The sequence below is a fragment of the Schistocerca piceifrons genome, chromosome 3, assembly GCF_021461385.2.
Source record: "Schistocerca piceifrons isolate TAMUIC-IGC-003096 chromosome 3, iqSchPice1.1, whole genome shotgun sequence".
Classification (NCBI taxonomy): Eukaryota; Metazoa; Arthropoda; class Insecta; order Orthoptera; family Acrididae; genus Schistocerca; species Schistocerca piceifrons.
Genome location: NC_060140.1, coordinates 743709844 through 743727104, shown reverse-complemented (window position 1 = coordinate 743727104; position 17261 = coordinate 743709844). Strand labels below are relative to the sequence as shown.

The 17261-nt window shown below is 41.9% G+C and overlaps 1 protein-coding gene across 3 annotated transcripts in view; it reads left to right on the top strand.

Moving 5' to 3' along the window:
• Positions 1-17261, top strand: part of LOC124789656 (post-GPI attachment to proteins factor 3) — a 131636-nt gene that overhangs the window by 13837 nt on the left and 100538 nt on the right. The gene's annotated exons all lie outside the window — the stretch shown is intronic.

The window sequence follows — 17261 nt, the reverse complement described above, 5'->3', positions numbered from 1 at the left end:
CGTAAAATACATATGAAGCCATGAGAAACAGAAGACTGATTTTCTTGTGTTCTTTGCGTTTTATGTGTACCGTTCTCTCATTATGTATTCCAGTGCTCAGGTGAACAGTAATGGTGATAGTCATCCTGTCTTAAGCCTGTTTTTATGGGGAATGGGCCAGAAATTTCTCCTCTAAACTTAACTGTGAGTTTGGTGTTGGTTAGATTAAGTCCAATTAGTTTTGAATTGAGTCCAGATACCTTAAAATTTTTAATCTTGAAGGGCTGTGGAGACAATCATGTGCCTTCTTAAAATCAACTAATGTTATTGCCAGAGGTTTGTCCTGTTTCCTGTAGTATGCCATAATCAGTTTAAAACTGTGTTCTCTGCACAGCTTCTCAGTAGTCTGAAAACTCCCTATTATTCCCTTAACTGTTGTTCTAGCTGTTCCTTGATTCTTCCATGTTGGATCTTGGATAAAATCTTGTCTGTACAGTCTAGGGCAGAGATTCTTATGTAATTTTCCAGATTGCTCCTATCCCCCTTTCTTTTGTAGTGGGAGGATGATGACTGTGGCCCAATGTTTGGGGAACTATTCTATTATCCAGTTTTTTGTTAGAGCTTTGTGTAAGGAGGCCTTGACTAGTCACTTCAGTATTTCCACAATTCAACAAAAACACGATCTTCTCTACATGCTTTATAACTTTGTCATGAAGGGCTCCTTTTTGCTTCTTGGAAAGTTCTGATTTGCTAGCTTTGGTTTTTATTGGGGTATTATGTTGATTTGTAAGAGTTCTGTAGGTTCTTTACAGTTAAAAAGTTTATAAATGCTTTTGGCATAATTTCAGCATTTTCTTTTGTACTGTGTGCCATTCTTCCATCTTCATCTTTCAGTATTAGCATAGAGGGCTCGTACTGTTGGAGTTGTTTCCCAAAGATTTTGTAGTAGTAGTTTCTGGAATTTTTTTGGATAATTATGTCCCATAGAATTTATTCTGTCTTTATGAAATCCTCTCTTAATTCTTCTAATGTTTTGTGTGAATTTTTTCCTTTCATTTTTTAAGTTGATGACATTCCTCGGTTTTCTGCGTTTGGAAAAGTTTCAAACACAGAAAACAGAACTGTGTTTGGTGTCTTTATTCCTGGAATTTGTCATATTCTGGTGTCCGCCTTGCATGTTTTCTTTGTGGGTTCAAAGGAGCTAGATTCTCTGCTTGTTTCTTCAGACTTACCAGTTCTTCTACATCATCTGTTAAATTAATGGTTTGCATTATTTGTTGGCATTTGTCATTTTTGATTAGCTGATATGGATCATACTTCCTTTTTGTTTTATTAGTTTTCCATTATTTTTCATTAATGGACTGAATTTGAGTTTAATTTTAACTAGCATTCTCCTCTCAGTACTTTAACATTGTAGATTACCGTAGGAAAATTTTTGTCTATACAGACATCTAACAAACACTCCTCTGCCATCCAGTCTGGGTGTTTCAATGGTTCAAGTTTATTTGGCTTCCTCTTGAAGTATGTTGATTTAAATATAAGGTTGTGTTCTCTTCAGACTTCTAAAAGTCTTTGACCATTCTTGTTTGTAAAGTTTTGTGGACTCCATTTTCCAATTATATCTTTTATTTCTTTTCTTTTCACAGCTGGGTGTAGAAGTCTCCCAATAACAATTTTATATTCCCTTCATGTATTCTCTTCCCAGTTCATTGGAGAATGTCCCAAAGTGATCTACCTCTTCCTTTGGTGTTTTTTTCCCCCCACGTGTGGGAGCATGAGCATTTGTAATTGTGTAAGTTTTATTCATAATTTTAAAAGTCACAGTTGCAATTCTTGGTGATATAGCTTGAAAATCAGTTGTTGAATTTATTACATTTATATTCGCTATAAAGCTTGCTCCTAATTGGGACACTACTTCATAACCATCTGTCCTGGTTTCCCTTTATACATTCTATATCCTTGAGATTTTTACAGGTCTTCTATCATGTTTCTTGTTTCTTGGAGACCTGCTATTAAGTTTTTGTTTATTTAATTCATCTGTGAAATTCTTGAGTTTTCCTGTCATAGGTAGTGAGTTTATGTTGTGTGTTACTATATAATTTATTTGCTCCTTTGATTCTTCTTTTATGAGTTAATGTGCAGTAGGGTGATTGCAAACACACTGATTTGTTGCTGTCTTCTAGTTGGTTATCCACTGAATCCGATGTATCCCTTAACTGCCTTTTTGGGCAGGATGGTGGCATTTTTTTCCCTAAAAGATGTTTCCATACTTAACTTTCAAAGGTAATTAACCTCAGCTGGAGCAAGCTCCAATTTATAACTAAAGTTGTTAACAGCAGAGGATGAGTTTGGTCCACGGGAGTTATTTTATCTCACTCAACACCAATATAAGTCAGTGAGGATCCCCCTATCTGCTACCTGGAATGCACCACATAGGAGTATCACCCCTCCTTCTGCTACAACAGCATATTATGTTTGTGGCTAATTGTTATACAATAGGACTTGTCTTTACTAAGCGATTCAAGTTGCTTTGCTACACTGAAGGAGTCTATTTCTAAGTTACATGTGTTCACAGATTTCTTGATTTGAATTCTGGAATATTTACTTTGTTGTCATTGGTGATCGAATGCCGGAAACCATATTTAGTAATTCCACTTCAGTAGCACTGTCATCAGTAACATTTCAATTGCTATCATGCAGTGTAGATGTTGATTTTGTCTTGCCACTGGTGAATTTTGCGTACAGTAAGAATCTCTTCGGATTTTCTGTCAGATTTCAAGACAAAGTTTCATTGTGGAACCTGTTAAAAGCTTCTTGCATTGCTTCTGTAAGGATTAATGCCCTGTTTTGTGTACCATAGTGGCTCAGTTCTCTCTCTTATTAATTAATGTGGTATAAATCTTTCCATTGCTTGTGACGTTATTTCTTTAAATTTAAGCCACATCTAGTCTATACTTTCATAGTTATTTCAGAAGGGATGGAGGCCATCTCTTAGGAAGGCTTCAGGCAAATTTTTATCTGCTTTCTGAAATAGATATATTCTGCATTTTTTTTAATGAATTTGGATGTTACAGTATTAAGTCTTGCTACAAAGATCTTGTGGTCACTAATCCCTGTATCTGCCATAATGTTGCCTATTTATTCAGGACTTTTTGTTGCTAAGAGGTTGAACGTGTTTTCACAACCATTTACACTTCAAATGGGCTCCTGAACAATTTGTTCAAAATAGTTTTAATTAAGAAAATTAGTACAGTTGTGAATGATGTTTTCTGCCCACCACCGACTTTCAATGTGTATTTTCACTAACACATTGAGGGTAGATTGAAGTCACCACCAAGTATGAATGTGTGAGTGGATTGCCTATTTGAAATGAGACTCAAGTCGTCTTTGAATTGTTCAGCAACTTTATAATCTGAGTTGGGAGCTCTGTAAAAGGAACCAGTTATTAATTTATTCCGATTAAGTATAACCTCTACCTGTAGTAACTCACAGGATCTGTCTTCTTAGATTTCGCTACAAGATAAACTATTTCTGACAGCAATGAACAAGCCACCTCAAATTGTATTTAATCTATCTTTTCTGAGCACTGTTAGGTTCTATGTAAAAATTTTCACTGAACTTGTGTACGGCTTTAGCCAGATTTCAGTACCTGTAACAGTTTGTGCTTCAGTGATTTCTGTTAGTGTCTGGAGCTGTGGTTCGTTTCCAACACAGCTACAACAGTTTACCACTATACTATCTTTAGTTCCTAAGACAAACCTTGTCCTGTGTTTGACTTGCACCTTTTGAGACCCTGTGATGTAAAAAGTATCACGAAGTCCACTCCGAACAGCGACCCACTACCTGTGTAGCTATCTTCTGTGTATAGTGGACTTCTGACCTATTAAGCGGGACCTGATGCCCCACCACGCCATGGCACAAGTTGAGGTATCTGCAGCCTACATAGTTGCACCACTGATTTAGACCCACTTGGCTCTGTACCAGAGGTCGCAATAGGCCCTGTCAACAATGTTACAGATAATGAACTCTTTCATCTCGCAAACAAGACTTGTAGATTTTACCGATTCAGCTAGCCACTTGTAACCATAGAGGCTCCAAAGTGGCACACATCAACACATCATTAGTGCTGATGTGAGCCATATCCAAAAATAAGCTAGAGCAGTCTGTGAGAGAACTGACTCGGGAAGATAACAGCTTAGACCTGCAGGTGACAAACTGACCTGAATATTCTATCTCAGTTAGTATAGAACTGGGAATCATAAGGCCTTTCAACATAGTGAATACACAGTGATTAAGAATACAAAGAAAGGTAGGAAGATCTTTCTGTTTAGCAAGAATTACAAGAGACAGATTTCATATCACCTTAAAAGTAAACACGAAAATGCCATCTCCATCACTGATAATGTTGAGAGTGAAAGGACAAAGTTCATGAGCATCATACTATATGCTTGAGACAGGTATGCAACAAACAAAATTGGGAAGGATGGAAAAGACCCTCTGTAGTTCGACAATTGTGTTGGGAAGCTGCTGTGAAATTAAAGAGAACTTCACAACAAATTTACACATAGCCAAAGCCTCACAGACAAACAAAAACCAGAAGAAGCCAAAATTAGCATAAAGAGTGCTAGGCATGAAGTGTTCAACAAATTTGGAAGTAAAATTCTCTCTACTGACTTGACAGAAAATCCTAATAAATTTTGGTCTAATGTTAAGTATGTAAATGGATCAAAGCCATCTGTCGAGACACCCTGTGACCATAATGGCACTGACACAGAGGATGACACAGATAAGGCAGAAATACTAAATATTTTTCCCAAATTATTTCATGGAAGAAGATCATGCTCTAGTTCCTACTCTGAATCATCACACTAATGACAGAATAACGGATATTGAAATAAATGATTACAGATAGGAAAGCAACTGAAAACACTCAACAGTGGATAGGCTGCTGGATGTGACCGGATATCAATTGCAATCTACACAGTCTATGCTAAAGAACTTACACCTCTTCTAACAACAATGTACCTCTTTAATACATAGCTTAGTCATTGTCCGTGTCCCTGCTTACCTCTTGAAAGATGATTGTTTCATCCAGATACACCAAATATTGACAAGGTTCCAATCCTTTTAAACACTTTGTCCAATGAATGCTGGAATGTTGCTGGTGCATTTTTTAAACCAGATGGCATTCGTCTGTACTGACAATGTCCCCAAAGTGCTGAAAACATAGTCTTCACTTCGCACTGAAGGTACCTGCTCCTCAAGTCTATTGTCGAGAAGTACCGGTACTGTCAAGATTATCAATCGTGCCTATGATGTTTGGATTAGAGTAGGCATTCATTGTAGTCTTACTGCTTAAATGGTGCTAGTCGCAGAAGAATCAATATTTCCTCAAAACTTCCATAGACTTCTTAGGTACAATCAGTTGTGGCTGATGTGTAGGAGCACAAGAGCATGTGAACACCCTAACTTTCGACACCTTGGGGATTTATTAGTTATTTTTCTCTGGATGCTGATAAACATAACATAGATGCTGCAATCTGAAAGATGCGGCACTTAAATCTACCGCATTACTGCTCCTCCAGATTCTATGAAACTTGGCGTAAAGGTTGTGAGCACAGCTCCAGTTGTGGACAACTCGCGTGACATAATTGCCTTGTGGGCCAAATACATACGGATTTGATAAACAATGTGTACAGTTCACGATGTACACAGCTAGCCCTTGCCACTCAACTAGAAGTTTACTTAAATGCCACCAGATGGTAGCACACTGCGTCAGACTTTTGTCCCAGTTCACTCAGCATAAACCCTGATAGATGACAGCACACTCCTCAGATGTGCTAATTCGCTCACAATACAGGGTGTTACCAAAAGGTACAGCCAGACTTTCAGTAAACATTCCTCACACACAAATAAAGAAAAGATGTTATGTGGCCATGTGTCAGGAAACGCTTAATTTCCATGTTAGAGCTCATTTTAGTTCTGTCAGTATGTATTGTACTTCCTCAATTCACCACCAGTTGGCCCAATTGAAGGAAGGTAATGTTGACTTCGGTGCTTGTGTTGACATGTGACTCATTGCTCTACAGTACTAGCATCAAGCACATCAGTATGTAGCATCAACAGGTTAGTGTTCATCACGAACGTGGTTTTGCAGTCACTGCAATGTTTACAAATGTGGAGTTGGCAGATGTCCATTTGATGTATGGATTAGTACGGGGCAATAGCCGTGGTGCGGTATGTTTGTATCGAGACAGATTTCCAGGATGAAGGTGTCCCGACAGGAAGACGTTCGAAGCAATTGATCGGCGTCTTAGGGAGTACGGAACATTCGAGCCTATGACTCGCGACTGGAGAAGACCTAGAACGACGACACCTGCAATGGATGAGGCAATTCTTCATGCAGTTGACGATAACCCTAATGCCAGCGTTAGAGAAGTTGCTACTGTACAAGGTAACATTGACCATGTCACTGTATGGAGAGTGCTACAGGAGAACCAGTTGTTTCCGTACCATGTACAGTGTGTGCAGGCACTATCAACAGCTGATTGGCCTCCACTGGTACACTTCTGCGAATGGTTCATCCAACAATGTGTCAATCCTCATTTCAGTGCAAATGTTCTCTTTACGGATGAGGCTTCATTCCAACGTGATCAAATTGTAAATTTTCACAATCAGCATGTGTGGGCTGATGAGAATCCACACGCAATTGTGCAATCACGTCATCAACACAGATTTTCTGTGAACGTTTGGGCAGGCATTGTTGGTAATGTCTTGATTGGGCCCCATGTTCTTCCACCTACGCTCAATGGAGCACGTTATCATGATTTCATACGGGGTACTCTACCTGTGCTGCTAGAAAATGTGCCTTTACAAGTACGACACAACTTGTGGTTCATGCACGATGGAGCTCCTGCACATTTCAGTCGAAGTGTTCGTACGCTTCTCAACAACAGATTCGGTGACCGATGGATTGGTAGAGGCGGACCAATTCCATGGCCTCCACGCTCTCTTGACCTCAACCCTCTTGACTTTCATTTATGGGGACATTTGAAAGCTCTTGTCTATGCAACCCTGGTACCAAATGTAGAGACTCTTCGTGCTCGTATTGTGGACGGCTGTGATACAATACGCCATTCTCCAGGGCTGCATCAGCGATTCCATGCAATGGAGGGTGGATGCATGTATCCTCGCTAGCAGAGGGCATTTTGAACATTTCCTGTAACAAAGTGTTTGAAGTCATGCTGGTATGTTCTGTTGCTGTGTGTTTTCATTCCATGATTAATGTGATTTGAAGAGAAGTAATGAAATGAGCTCTAACATGGAAAGTAAGCGTTTCCAGACACATGTCCACATAACATATTTTCTTTCTTTGTGTGTGAGGAATGTTTCCTGAAAGTTTGGCCGTACCTTTTTGTAACACCCTGTATACTATAGTAAAATTAGATCGGATATCGGTATATGTTAAAGTCGTACTGTCAGTAAACCAATTTTGTGGGTTTCTTGACGAGTTAATATATTAAGTCATGAATTTTATCATACAGTAATCCATTTGAAGCACTGAGAATCACAAGGGCCTAAAGCACATCACCGTCGATTGTAAGAATGTAGCATTTATTCATGCTTCTCAAACCTACTGATCTTTTGGTGAGTCAGGTTTAGCTGTGCTGTAGGACCACATGTATATATGAAAATTCATGAGAAAGCTGTATAACTGGTTTCTCTGATATTCACTTAAATCTGGGATCAATGGCTGTGTGCTTTACACCTTTATGGATCTCAGCACCTCGTTTGTATTCTAGTCAAGTTCAAATGGTTCAAATGGCTCTGGTGCATTATGGGACTTAACATCTGAGGTCATCAGTCCCATAGAACTTAGAACTACTTAAACCTAACTAACCTAAGGACATCACACACTTCCATGCCCGAGGCAGGATTCGAACCTGCGACCGTAGCGGTCGCGCGGTTCCAGACTGAAGCGCCTAGAACCGCTCGGCCACACCGGCCGGCTCTAGTCGAGTGACCAGGTTGGTAGACATTACTACTTGAGTTTAATCATTTTCACAAATGGCACTTTCTGTTTTGAATTGATTGATTACTGTGTGGGAATCAGCTTTTGTGTGCAGTGTAAACGTGAACTATGTTGAATCTATTTTAAATGCTAACAGAAAAGTAAAGCTGTGAAGGCTGTGAAGATGTGGTCGTGAGTCGTGCTTGGTACTGCAGTCAGCAGAGCACTTGCCCACGAAAGGTCCTCCTGGGGGTCTGGGGGTTAGAATAGGCCTGAGGTATTCCTGCCTGTCGTAAGAGGCAACTAAAAGGAGTCTCACACATTTCGACCTTTGTGATGGTCCCCTGTAGTGTTTGACCTCCATTCTTCAAAATTTTCCCGAAGAGTGAGCCAAATGGGGAAGGGCGCCTTACATGGTGCATCGTGTCTATTGTGCATTGAGATCTTTAGCCCACTTTTTCGTCGTCCCATTTAAGTCCCACTCATTCTCCATCTCTTGGGCAAGGACTCCTTCGTGGGTGTGTTTTCCACCATGCACTACGCAGTATCACTTTCTGCGTCGACGATGACCATGGACTTCTTTGCACCTGATATCCAGCGTGATGGCCAGTACGTTGTGGTGGGGTTGCCATGTACCCTGTTGGTTGTAGCCCCCCAGACCACACAGGGATCGTTCTGCTGATGCCTGTGCCATTAACTCCCCGTGTATGCCAAGGGGTAGATGCCCATACTCCTTGGATATTGGGACTCCCGGCAATGGCCATCCTGCCAGTTGGCCTTTTCTGCAGCTAGGTGGCGCCAGTGGGGAGGGCCCCTGGTGAGAGTGGGTGACATCAGGGAGGATGACACACGATGAAGTGCAGTCCATCATCTCTTGCTGGTGGTGAAACACAGCAGTCTCTAAGCATTCATGAGCTCAGTTCAATGCACAGAAGTTTGACCCCAACTCATTCCCCTCCCTGGCCATACCATGGGAGGAACGTCAGGCTAAGGATGTAAGCAGATCTTATTCGCCCCGGTACCTTGTATGTTCGAGAGCTGATGGGGAATCTTTCATGATGGTGAAGCCTCAGTTTTTTGTTGAGCATTTAGAGGACAAGTTTGGGGAGGTGGAGGTATTGTCCAAAATGAGGTCTGGGTCAGTCTTGATCAAAACAGCATTCTTCGCCCATCCATGGACGTTACTCGCTTGTGACAAGCTGGGGGATGTTTCTGTAACCATCATGCCCCGTAAGAGCTGAAATATGGTCCAGGGTATCATATTTCACAGGGACCTTCTTTTGCAGTCTGACGGTGAGCTGTGCGCCAATTTAGGGCAGCTAGGTGTACATTTTGTCCGACTTGTCAACTGGGGTCCGAGGGATAATCTGGTTTTCACTGGTGCCTTCATCTTGGCCTTCGAGGGTGATACATTGTCTAAGAAGGTCAAGGTGATGGTCTACCACTGTGATGTAAAGCCCTATATCCCTCCCCAATGCGGTGTTTGAAGTGCTGGAAGTTTGGCCACATGTCTTTCCGCTGTACTTAGAGTGTCACATGTCGAGATTGTGGACACCCATCACATACCAATACTCCATGTGCCCTGCCTCCCATCCGTGTCAACTGCAGAGAGGACCATTCACCTTTCTCGCCACACTGCAGGATTCTCCAGAAAGAAAGGAAAATCATAGAGTACAAGACCCTGGACTGACTGACCTACACTGAGGCTAAGAGAAAATTTGAACGCCTGCATCCTGTACGTATGACATCGTCTTACGCCACCGCTGCAACAGTTCTGGCACCATCAGCTCTGCCAAACCCAGTCACCTCTGAGGGCTGGAAGACTACACCTGCCCCCTTGATGGTGGGGGGCCATCATTTCCCTCCCTGTTGCTCCCGCACCACCTACTTCGAGAGCAACAACCACCCCTCCCCCCACCCCACAACTGTCGGGGCCGTCTGTCCCCACTTCTAAGCCAGAGAAGCGTAAGTCTTCTTCGGTTTCTCTCGGTAGGAAGGGGTCCCTTGGGTTACTCCCTTCCCAGGTTTCTGCTAGTGGGAAATATGGCACCCGCCTGTGGCTGAAGAGCTCAAAAGTAGCTGGTCGTAGGGCTTCACACTCATCCACAGTCCTGGAGACTGAGCCAGTGAAGAACCCCCGGCCAGGGAAACCCAAGGAGCAGTGAGAGAAATCCAAAAAAGAAAACCCCTAAGAAATTGTGGTGGCACCCACACCACTGCTACCTACAAGCTCTGCATCTGAGAATGGGGTGGAGATTCTGGCGTCCACTGAGGACCGAGATCTCACCAGATCCTCAGACACAATGGATATGGACTGCTCAGGCAATAAGTCAGTGACAGCAGCTGCCTCTGAGGCATAAACTGCCTCATTGAATGTTCCATGCCTTCCCAGTCTCATGATGATGTCATCCTCCAGTGGAATTGCTGCGGTTTTTTCCACTGCCTGGCTGAGCTACGGCAACTGGTAAGCTGTACATCTGTTATCTGCATTGCCCTCCAGGAAACCTGGTTCCCGGCAATGGGGACCCTTGCCCTCCGTGGCTATAGGGGATATTACAAGAACTGTAGCGACTATAATCGAGTGTCAGATGGAGTTTGCGTTTATGTCCTAAACTCAGTCTGTAGTGACACTGTCCCCCTTCACACCCCTCTTGAAGCTGTGGCTGTCAGAATAAGGACGACACAGGAAATAACTGTCTGCAATGTATATCTTCCTCCAGATGGTGCAGTACCCCTGAATGTATTAGCTGCACTGATTGATCAACTCCTTAAACTTTTCCTACTTTTGGGAGATTTTAACGTCCATAACCCCTTGTGGGGTGGCACTGTGATTACTGGCCGAGGCAAAGACTTCGAAATTTTACTGTCTCAGTTCGACCTCTGCCACTTAAATACTGGTGCTACCACACATTTCAGTGTGGCTCGTGGTAGTTACTCGGCCGTTGATATATCAATTTGCAGCCCAGGACTTCTCCCATCTGCTGGAATGATTGGTGTGTCGACAGTTGGGTTGGGTCAGATCCTGGAGTCATGTGGCCTACTGGCTCCACGTCAGGGCAGCTTTCACCGGTGTCACTCTACCACTGATAATCTTGTGTCCCTTGAGTTTGCCATCCGAACAGCCTTTTACAGACACCAACACCTGCTTGCCATCGTTTTTGATTTACGAAAAGCGTATGGCACCACTTGTTGACACCATATCCTTGCCACATTATACGAGTGGGGTCTCTGAGGCCCGCTTCCAATTTTTCTCCAAAATTTTTTGTCGCTCTGTAGTTTCCGTGTCCAAGTTGGTGCCTACCAAAGTCCCCCCCCCCCCCCCCCCCCCCCCCCCCCCATATCCAGGAGAATGAGGTCCCGCAGGGCTCTGTATTGAGTATCTCTCTATTTTTAGTGGCCATTAATGGTCTAGCAGCATTTTTAGAGCAGTCTGTCTCACTCTCTCTGTATGCAGACGACTTCTGCATTCCTTACTACTCCACCAGTACTGGTGTTGCTGAGGTTTGCGTACCTGGAACCATCCACAAGGTTTTCAGCTGTGAAGACGTGTGTCACGCATTTCTGTCAGTGCCGTACCGACAGAGGAGCCAGACAGTGTGTGTCGCACAACATAGGGCAGGGAGGGCTCTAGAGGTGTAGTGAAGCCAGCTTCCCTAGAGGAGTAAACCTTATACAAATCCTGGTCCTCCAGGTTGGGGGTTGGGCATGGGGCTAATAACCCCATACTGTAAAAAAAAAAGAATATTACGGAAATTCAATAGAAGCCTCAGAAACTGGACAAAAAGCATGTATCACGACCCCGGCAAAGGAAACAATTGAAGGATCTGACAGTAGCATCATGGAATGTGAGTACAGTGCTTAAGCCTGAAAAAAATGAAAGAAATAGCCAGTGAAATTTTAAAATTCAAATATGATATCATAGGGCTACAGGAAATAAGATGGCAAGGGAATGGGCACATAGGTAAACCTGAGGACTCGCTGGTATATAATGGACCAGAAGAAAGAACAGGCCAAGTTGGAACAGGCTTTATAATAACTAGGGAAGTTAGGAAAAGCCTTCTAGAATTTGAACCCATAAATGAAAGGATGTGTGGACTCAGACTAAGGGGGAAATATATGAATATATCAATAGTTAATGCACATGCACCAATGGAGGAAAAAAGATTATATAATTAAAGATCAGTTCTACGGATACTTGGAAAAAGTATGCAGCGCAATACCTAAATATGACCTGATGCTAGTAATAGATTTTAATGCAAAAATAGGGAGGAATGAACACCCGTATGGAGTTTCTGGAAAATATTCACTACATGAAGAAAACAACGAGAATGGAGACTTACTATGCAAATTCGCAGCAAGGAATAATATGTTTATTAAAAGTACCTGCTTTCCACACAAAAGGATCCATCTGGGTACTTGGAAGTCTGCAGTCAGCGGGGTAGTCAATCAGACTGACCATATTTTAGGACCTAGAGACATACAGGGCAACGGAAACAGAGGCCTTAAAAATTGGTCTCTTAGTAAATGAAAACAAAACACAATATATGGTAATGTCACAATCTGAGTCCAGAAGAACCCCTAAAAACCTAAACAACAATGGGAAATGCTTCAAAGGAGTGTCCTCTTTTAACTATTTGGGAGCCATGATAACAGTATTGTAACAGCTATAAGGAAAAGAATACAAGCAGGAAACAGAGGTTACTTTGCAAATATGCAACTTTTCAAAAATAGCTCTGTTACAAGAAAAACAAAATTGCTAATATATAATTCTATAGTGCGTCCAGTTGTCACATATGGGTCAGAGGTAGTGACGTTGACAGAACACAATAAAAATGCACTGAGAACCATTGAGCGGAAAATACTACGCAAAATCTATGGGCCAATAAGGGCGGAAGAAGGTTGGAGAATAAGCTACAGTGCCGAGTTACAAGAGTTAATACAAGGCAGGGACGTAGTAAAATTTGTGAATTCACAGCGAATATGATGGCCAGGACACTTGGAGAGAATGGCAGAAAGGGAGACCTAGAAGAAGACGGATCGATGAGGTAATAATGGATATCACCAGTATGGGAGTCTGGTGGTGGAAAAGAGCAGCAAATAACCGAGAAGTGTGGAGGAAGATTGTTGAAGAAGCCAAGGCTCACCAAGGGCTGTAGCACTACTGAAGAAGAAGAAGAAGAAGAGGAGGAGGAAGAAGAATTAAGATTTATGGTTCAGCAGCACCCTCAGAGTTGCGTTTGCTCGACCCATTGCACCACTGCTGAATTTGACTAGCGACAGGAGCTTTTAGAACGAGTCCAGTGACCAGCGTACTGGTGGAGGCTGGAGTCCCTCCATTGAAGATCAGACATGCACAACTGCTCACCAGTTACATTGCACACATTCATAGCTCTCCTGAACATCCTAATTACCGTCTTCTTTTCCCAACCACGGCGGTTCACCTCCTGCATTGGTGGCCCAGGTCTGATTGCAGTTCGCATGTAATCGTGTCTGAACTGGAGTCCTTGCCTTTACCACCTCTCCTCGAGGTCAATTCATGTACAGCTCCATGGTGTCGCCCTAGGCCGAAGCTTCACCTGGACCTTTCATGTGGCCCTAAGGGCTCCATTAACCTTGCGGCTCTCCACTGTCACTTCCTCTCGATTCTTGATGTGTTCCAGGGCTCTGAAGTGGTTTACACTGTTGGCTTGATGGCTGATGGTCACATTGGCTTTGCCTATGTTCATGGCAGCCATATTGAACAGTATTCCTTACCCGGTGGCTGCTGTGTATTCAGTGCAGAGCTGGTGGCCATATCTCGTGCACTTCAGTATCTCCGTTCATGCTGTGGAGAGTCTTTTCTTTTATATACTGACTCATTGAGCAGGCTGAAAGCTATCGATCAGTGCTACCCTCATCATTCTTTGCTAGCGTCCATCCAGGAGTCCATCTATGCCTTGGAACGGTCCAGTCGTTCAGTGGTGTTCGTCTGGACTCCTGGTCATGTCGGAATCTCAGGAAATGAACTTGCTGACAGGCTACATGGAAACCACTTCTGGAGATCGGCATCCCTGCAACTGACCTGCGTTCGTTATTGTGGTGCAAGGTTTTTCAGCTTTGGGATACAGAATGGCAAAATATCAGAATACACAACAAACTGCAAGCCATTAAGGGGACAACGAGTGTGTGGTGGAAGTCCTCAATGAGGGACTCCGTGGTTCTCTGACGGCTCCGCATTGGCCATGCATGGGTGACCCACGGTTAGCTCCTGGGCCGTGAAGACCCAACTCAGTTTTGGTGCAGCGCCCGGTTGACAGTGGCCCATATTCTTCTGCTCTGTCCTTCTTTGGCCGCTCTGCAACTTAATCTTTGGTTGTTGGACTCGTTATCATTGATTTTTGCATACAATGCCTCATCGGCTGATTTGGTTTTATGTTTCATCCATGAGGGTAGGTTTTACCATTTGATCTGAGTTTTAGCACATGTCCTTTGTCCCTCTGTGTCTTCCACCCTAGTGCTTTCAGGATTTTAGTGTGTTGCAGGGTGGCTGGCTTTTCCTTTGCATTTTCACGGTCGCCCAGCCACTGTAATCTGCTTTCATCCATGAGGGTAGGTTTTATCATTTGATCTGAGTTTTAGCACATGTCCTTTGTCCCTCTGTGTCTTCCACCCTAGTGCTTTCAGGATTTTAATGTGTTGCAGGGTGGCTGGCTTTTCCTTTGCATTTTCACGGTCGCCACTGTAATCTGCTTTCTTGTTTCTAGTGTCTCTGTTTTCTTGTCCTCTTTTGTTCCTTTTAGTGTTCGTTGCCTTTCCTTCGTTCTTGTGGTCTTTCCTTTCTTTCCGTATTGTATTATACGTCTCGTCTGTTTTATTCTCACACTTGTGGCATTTTTTGTTAGGAACAAGAGACCGATGACCTTGTAGTTTGGTCCCTTCCCCCCCCTTTTAAACCAACCAACCACGAAAAGTAAAAGTCCCAAGTTCGAGTCTCTGTCTGGCATGCAGTTCTAACCTCCAGGAAGTTTCATATCAGCACACGCTCCACTGCAGAGTGAAAATCTCATTCTGGGAACAGAAAAGTAAAGTACCAGGGAAAGTTAGCTGCAAAGGAACTAGGGTCTCCAGATCAGATCTGTTGATTGAGAGGGTGATAAAATCAAATAAGTGTGACTGCAAGCGAACATTTAACAAGGAAGTGTATAGTTAGCACAAGTTGCTGTGTGGGTGCAGCATAAGAATATCTGATTTTCAGTCCAGAAGTAAATTCATGAACTAATGCATCTATTAGGGATCTTATACATTTGTCCAAAAAAATGGAAAAGCACAAAAACTCCCACTCAACACAAAAATGCAAAATGGTGAGTTGCGAACCTTGCACATTATTTCGTTATTGCCCTAAACTTAGTTATGTTCAAAATGACAAAATTCCACAAAAAGAATGCATATTATTATTATTATTTCTTTCCTTTCTCAGATGTTATGTCTGGTTAAAAATGGAAAGTGACGTGGACCTTGATCAAGCGTGACTTCCTTTTAACTGTACGGTATATGTTACATTGCGTTTAAGAACTTTCGGGTAATTGAACATATATCAATAATTACAGATTTCTGTAGTTGTATATATACGTTTGGATGTAGCTGTATTGCCTTAATGTACTGGTGGATATTGTGTGGTATGACTCCTGTAGTTGATAGTATAATTGGTATGATGTCAACTTTATCCTGATGCCACATGTCTTTGACTTCCTCAGCCAGTTGGCTGTATTTTTCAATTTTTTCTCCTGTTTTCTTCTGTATATTTGTTGTATTGGGTATGGATATTTCGATTAGTTGTGTTAATTTCTTCTTTTTATTGGTGAGTATGATGTCAGGTTTGTTATGTGGTGGTGTTTTATCTGTTATAATGGTTCTGTTCCAGTATAATTTGTATTCATCATTCTCCAGTACATTTTGTGGTGCATACTTGTATGTGGGAATGTGTTGTTTTATTAGTTTATGTTTTATGGCAAGTTGTTGATGTATTATTTTTGCTACATTGTCATGTCTTCTGGGGTATTCTGTGTTTGCTAGTATTGTACATCCACTTGTGATGTGATCTACTGTTTCTGTTTGTTGTTTGCAAAGTCTGCATTTATCTGTTGTGGTATTGGGATCTTTAATAATATGCTTGCTGTAATATCTGGTGTTTATTGTTTGATCCTGTATTGCAATCATGAATCCTTCCGTCTCACTGTATATGTTGCCCTTTCTTAGCCATGTGTTGGATGCGTCTTGATCGATGTGTGGTTGTGTTAGATGATACGGGTGCTTGCCATGTAGTGTTTTCTTTTTCCAATTTACTTTCTTCGTATCTGTTGATGTTATGTGATCTAAAGGGTTGTAGAAGTGGTTATGAAATTACAATGGTGTAGCCGATGTATTTATATGAGTGATTGCTTTGTGTATTTTGCTAGTTTCTGCTCGTTCTAGAAAGAATTTTCTTAAATTGTCTACCTGTCCATAATGTAGGTTTTTTTATGTCGATAAATCCTCTTCCTCTTTCCTTTCTGCTTAATGTGAATCTTTCTGTTGCTGAATGTATGTGATGTGTTCTATATTTGTGGCATTGTGATCGTGCAAGTGTATTGAGGGCTTCTAGGTCTGTGTTACTCCGTTTCACTACTCCAAATGAGTAGGTCAGTATTGGTATGGCATAGGTATTTATAGCTTTTGTCTTGTTTCTTGCTGTAAATTCTGTTTTAAGTATTTTTGTTAGTCTTTGTCTATATTTTTCTTTTAGTTCTTCTTTAATATTTGTATTATCTATTCCTATTTTTGTCTGTATCCTAGATATTTATAGGCATCTGTTTTTTCCATCACTTCTATGCAGTTGCTGTGGTTATCCAATATGTAATCTTCTTGTTTAGTGTGTTTTACCTTGACTATGCTATTTTTCTTACATTTGTCTGTTCCAAAATCCATATTTATATCATTGCTGAATACTTCTGTTATCTTTAGTAATTGGTTGAGTTGTTGATTTGTTGCTGCCAGTAACACACTTAATCTGTATTGGCTGTGATGTGATATTATTTGAATTTGCTTGGATATTAAGTGTGGTTTTCCAATTTTTCATTACTATGTTTAGGAACTGTATCAGTTTAGGATCTATTTGTATATTTCCAATATTTGTGGTAACCATGAGTGGGGTACACTATCAAAAGCTTTTTGGTAATCAATGTATGCATAGTGTAGTGACCTTTGTTTAGTTTTAGCTTGATATGTCACCTCTGCATCTATTATCAGTTGCTCT